Source organism: Elephas maximus, chromosome 4 (genome assembly GCF_024166365.1).
Source record: "Elephas maximus indicus isolate mEleMax1 chromosome 4, mEleMax1 primary haplotype, whole genome shotgun sequence".
Taxonomy (NCBI): Eukaryota; Metazoa; Chordata; class Mammalia; order Proboscidea; family Elephantidae; genus Elephas; species Elephas maximus.
Window position 1 is genome coordinate 187,036,406 of NC_064822.1, and position 5,642 is coordinate 187,042,047.

Sequence of the window (5,642 nt, forward strand, 5' to 3'; positions counted from 1 at the left end):
AGCAACCTGAATGTCTATCGACAATAAGAATGGATACATAAATTGTGGGCTTGTTCACACATTGGGATAGTATACAACATTGAGAACAAAGAAACTACAATAACACAACAACGTGGATAAATCTCACGCACATGTTGAGTGACAGAACCAGACACGGAAGAGTCCAGACTGCATGCATCCATTGACAAAAAAAAGTACAAAAACAGGCAATGTTCTCCCCAAAAAGTTAAACATACAAACAGCAAATGGCCCAGCAGTTCCATTCCTAGGGATACCCAAAAGAATTGAAAGAAGACACTCAAACAGGTCCTTCGATATCGATGTTAATTTGGTATTATTCAGAGCCACCAAAAGGTAAACAACGGAAGTGTCCATCACAGACGAATGGATAGACACAATGTGTTATACCCATACAATGGAATATTATTCAGTCATGAAGAGAAATGAAGGCCTGCTACATGCTACAACATGGGTGAGCCTTAAACACGTTATGCTGAGTGAAATAAGTTAGACACAAGTGAACAAATACTGTATGAATCCACTTTTATGAAATACCTAGAATAGATAAATGCATACAGACCAAAGTTTATTAGTGGTCACCAGGACTGGGGGGTGGGGTGGTGGGAGGTTATTGCTTCCGGGTACTGAGTTTCTGTTTGGGGTGATGAAACACTTGGGAAATAATGGCAATAGTTGCACATTGCAAATGTAATTAATGTCACTGAATTGTACATCTAAAAATGGTTAAAATAGCAAATGTTATATCTGTTTCATCACTGTTCTGTATGTTTCCATGATGACCACAAATCCCATAAGGTTTAAACCATTATTTTGCTTCCAAAATGCATGTGTGTAAGTACTCAGAATGTGAACTTAGAGAAAGAAATTTGTCTACATTTGTGAGGCTCTCTGGCAGTAACTATAAGTCATTAGAGACCTGCAAGTCGTAAAGAAGCTGTTTAGAAAATTTCTGAACTTAGACACAGAAACATAGAAGCCTGTAAAGTATGTAAACAACCTTTTAAATTCACTTTGACTCAGCATGCTGTGACACGAGAAAACATGACATAAATCTAAACAACCCCTGTCTTAGTCATCTAGTGCTGCTATAACAGAAATACCACAAGCAGATGGCTGTAACAAAGAAAAGTTTATTTCCTCACAGTAAAGTAGGCTAAAAGTCCAAATTCAGGGCGTCAGCTCCAGAGGAAGGCTTTTTGTTTCTGTTGGCTCTGGAGGAAGGTCTTTCTTGTCAATTTTCCCCCGGACTAGGAGCTTATTTGCTCAGGGACCCCGGGTCCAAAGATGTGCTCTGCTCCTGGTGCTGCTTTCTTGGTGGTAAGAGGTCCTCAATTCTCTGCTTGATTCCCTTTCCTTTTATCTCTTGTAAAATAAAAGGTGGTATAGACCACACCCCAGGGAAACTCCCTTCACATTGGGTCAGGGATGTAAATTCCACCCTTAATCCTCCTTAACATAATATTACAATCACAAAATGGAGGACAACCATGCAATACTGGAAATCATGGCACAGCCAAATTGATACAAACATTTTTTGGGGGGACATAATTCAATCCATGACAATCCCCCTAATCTCTAACCTTGAAGAGAAAGATGTGTCAGTCAGCTACTCTGTAACCCTGGAGAAAAGACAAAACATATGGGTCTTATGGCATCATCCTGGCCTTTGTTGTGTGGAGCCAAGGTGACAAATTCCCATATAAACCCTAAATTTCTGCTCACTCACTGAGAGAAAGCAGAGATGGAACTGAGATCCTTTCCACCACCGCTGACCTTGGAACCTGGTTACGAGGGACCTCTGCCGAGTTTGAACTGTGGTTAAGCCTTCCTCCTGAAACCTCTCTTTAAAGGCAGAAGTCTAAGACCGAATCAGCGTTGTAATTGTTAATCCTGATTCTCCAATTTTAAATGAATGTTGTGAGGTCTTCCTCGCGGGCCTCGTCATGACTACCTTGCAATCAATTAACGAGTTCATGGATGACAAACCTGAATTTCTCTCTGTTAATTTTCTAAGATAAAATCCTCCAAAACAATCACAATAAAAAAATTACAAAAAAACCCAGGCAATGTTAATCCACGGGAGCGGGAAGATGTGACCGGGAGGTTCCATGCGGGCATCACTTGTGAAGATGTATCGAGTTATGTTTATGTACATTTTTGTAGTATGAAACACTTTAACACAAAAATCTAAAGACTGACAATAATAATTTTTGAACCAACATCAGAGCCCGTACCTGGAAGGAGGCTGGCGTGGTTGACGGCCTTTCTGGAATGTGTTGTTATCTGGCTTCACGAGGCATGTTAGCTGTAGACCTTGCTGTTCCCTTACTCTTTATTTCTACTCAACTAGAAAATCCTAACTGCCAATTATAGGCAATTGGGGCTGGCAGCTGATGTTTGGGGGCCTGTAACGGTCAGTTTTCTGTGTCGACTCGGCTAGGCTGTGGTCCCTAGCCATTCCATCAAACCCTCAGCTAGGTGTTGTGTGAAGGTATTTTCTAGATGCAGTTATGGGTAAAGTCTACAATCAGTTTACCTTCTGTAAAGGAGATCCTCCTGGATAATCTGGGTGGGCCTCAGTCAATTGAAAGACCTTAAAAACAGAACTGAGATTTCCCTGAGGAAGAAGGAAATCCGGCCTGTGGGCTGTGGCATTAGCCCGACAATTCCACGTTACCCTTGTGGAAGGCCTGCCTTCCTGATTTCCAGCTTGCCTAGCCAGTCCCCAAATATCCACTAAACCAATTCCTTGTAGGAAATCTCTTTCATTATCTTTATCTCTCTCCTCCTGACCTTTTTCTCTCTTTCCCTCATCTTTCTCTCTCATCTATCTATCTGTCTGTCTGTCTGTCTATCTATGGGCATTGGTGGTTCAGTGGTACACCAAGAAGATGTGTCCTCAGTGGCTGCAATTTGACTTCATTCACAATTTTCCCTATTTCTTTCACGACCAAATCGAGGTTCAGAGGATATTGTTGTCAACTCGTTGTTGTTGTTAGGTGCTGTTGAGTTGGTTCTGGCTCATAGCGACCCGATCTATGTACAAAAGACTGAAGCACTGCCCGGTCCTGTGCCATCCTCAAAATTGTGGTTATGCCTGATCCCATTGTTGCAGCCACTATGTCAGTCCATCTCATCGAGGGTCTTCCTCTTTTTTGCTGATCCTCTATTTTACCGAGTACGATGTCCTTCTCCAGGGACTGATTCCCTCCTGATAACGTGTCCAAAGTATGTGAGACAAAGTCTCACCATCCTTGTTTCTAAGGAGCATTCTGGCTGTACTTCCAAGACAGAATTGTTCATTCTTCTGGCAGTCCATGGTATATTCAACATTCCTTGCCAACACCATAATTCAAAGGCATCAATTTTTCTTCAGCCTTTGGTTTTCCTTATTCCTTAAGCTGCCAACTAGCCTTTGTGAATAACAGGCAGAGTGGGAAGACTTTCACACCAGCCTCTTTTACTGCAGGGATATGTAGTTAATGATCCCTGGGGACTGATGTCAACCTGACTTTTCCTCTGTATTTTGAAAAAGCCAAGTAGCAATTAATAAACACACACCCACACCTGCATGCATATGAGAGTGAGTGCGTGCACACACACACACACCATCTCTTCTGAGCAGGGATTTTCAGTGATAAATGGTCATCGTGCACTTCTCTGTCATGTACGCACTGCACAGACACCTGAGAGGGGACATCGAGGGTACTGTCCAACTGTCAAACAGAACGTCCGCTGGTCCCTGCATGTGGTCTTAATTGCCATGGCACGTGGCATGCAACTGGTATTATATGACCCCCAATGGTGTCTTTTTACAAAACTGCTTTATTGTGGTAAAAATACATACGACAAAACCTTTGCCCATTCAACGTTTTGTACATGTAGAATTCAGTGACATTGGTTATGTTCATCACGTGGTGTAACCATTGTCACTACCCACTTCCAGATTACTCCACCACCCAATGATGTCTTTTTTTAATTTCTTGTTTTTGTTGAGACTATACACAGCAGACTGATACACTGATTCAATAATTTCTACACGTACAAATTCAGTGACATTGGTTACAGCCTTCAAGTTGGGCAGCCATTCTCCCTCTCCTTTTCTGACTTGTGCCTCCCCCACTGACATAAACTCACTGCCCCCTAAGTGTCCTACCTAATCTTTCAAGTTGCTGTTGTCAATTTGATCCCATACAGATAGTTCTTAAAAGAGCACGATGCTCAAGGCAGACATTCTTAAAGGTGTCTTTTGATAAAGGCATTTTACCAACAGCATGTTGTACTTTCTCAACATAATACAATTAAGCCTCGTTATTCAAGGCAGTTATGTTCTACTAAGTCATCGAAAACACTGAATTAGCGACTACAGAGCCATTGCTGCCGGCGGAAGTATAGGGTTAGCCTCCTGCGAGCCTCTGCTCACAACATTTTCTTCAGTTGATCAATATATAACCTTGCTTTATGTGTTAGTGTTTAGACGCCTTATTTACTATATATCGTTGAGTCATTGAGCTCACAGCCAACAGCACTATGATTCGTGCCTAAACAAAGTTTATCTATCACACGTATTTTTGCTATGAGGCATGTCACAGCCTTCTTGCATTTAGGAACACGAGACAGCACATGAGCACTATGCTTGGAAGCCATTTTAAACAGTGAAATCATCAAGAAAAAGTGGAAAAATGTTGCAATAAAAATACTACAAAAAGGACACTGGCTTATTGCACTGCAGTAAATTACTTAATACGGCCATTCAGGCAGGAGGCTTCCTGGCCAAGTGGGGTACCTCCGGGCACTTATCAGCAGAGCTAAAAGAGCTTTGAAACACTTGCCCAAGCAGGGCAGAGGCTGGGCCGGACCAAGAGGCCCACGGGCCAGAGATAAACCTGCCAATGGGCCTGGCTAAAGTAAGCTGGTTCTGGAAAAATCCCAATGGGTTTACCTGCAGAGACCATGGTGCTTTCTTTGACAGTGAGCTTCCTGCCACTCCCACTAACGGGCAAAGTCATTGTACTGGGAACCAGTGGGTCTTGGATCCAACAGAATCGATTTCAGCTCTTCATTGTCGTCCTTCCTACAAGCTCCTTTGGTTTCTAGCTGCTGTGAGAAAGCGACACACCTGCAGGCTGCCCACCCAGAGGGGTGGATCCTGTCTCTGCATCCACGTTGCCACCCTGATTCTGTGTTGATGTTTACAACGCTGTTCTGAGTAATAGAACTTAAACCACTCTTTCGCCCACCACATTTCTGCCTTCGTGGATCACTTTGAGCGGTGTATCCTAACTCTGAGTTGTAGGGCTATAATATAATACCATAGTAACAAAGAAAACGCAAATACAACACATGTAAACTGTAACAGGCAAATGATATGAAAATTGGCTACCTGAGAAGAACTGGCTAGCCCTTGTAGCTCGTGCACAATGTCTGAGACTTAATGACTCCTAAGAACATGTGGACATTTATTTCTGTGACGAGTCCTCACTAATCTTATATTGCACATTTGTGAAATTCATGTAAGCAGTGGGCTCGTGGCTTTTTTCTCAATAAACGCAAACTCTCCAGAGAAGCCCTTGCCTGGTGACTAGGGACTGCTCAGACCCAACGTAGAGAAACCTGAGCTA